This window comes from Bison bison, unplaced genomic scaffold, assembly GCF_000754665.1.
Source record: "Bison bison bison isolate TAMUID 2011002044 unplaced genomic scaffold, Bison_UMD1.0 scf7180017864375, whole genome shotgun sequence".
Taxonomy (NCBI): Eukaryota; Metazoa; Chordata; class Mammalia; order Artiodactyla; family Bovidae; genus Bison; species Bison bison.
The window spans coordinates 2,862,888-2,863,092 of NW_011494947.1; the positions used below are offsets into that span (position 1 = coordinate 2,862,888).

The 205-nt window shown below is 51.2% G+C and overlaps 1 protein-coding gene across 1 annotated transcript in view; it reads right to left on the reverse strand.

The window, feature by feature from the left end:
- ASS1 (argininosuccinate synthase 1) overlaps nt 1-205 on the reverse strand; it is a 45,060-nt gene that overhangs the window by 22,065 nt on the left and 22,790 nt on the right. The window lies entirely within an intron of this gene.

Below are 205 nucleotides of genomic sequence, written 5' to 3' on the forward strand. Positions count from 1 at the left end.
GCAAGGGGCACTTTCTCGAGCGGTGTGAAATGAGCAATAAATGTATTAGCGGCCTAACAAGAGAGCTGTAACAGTGACAAAGAAAAGCTGTTCAAAGTTGGCGGCTAATCTCCCACCCATCTGCCCAGCTCATTACCATGGAGCCAGCGATCGGATGCCAATCAGGCCTCAATAGCGGCTTTCGAGTCTTTATTAGCCGGGCGCC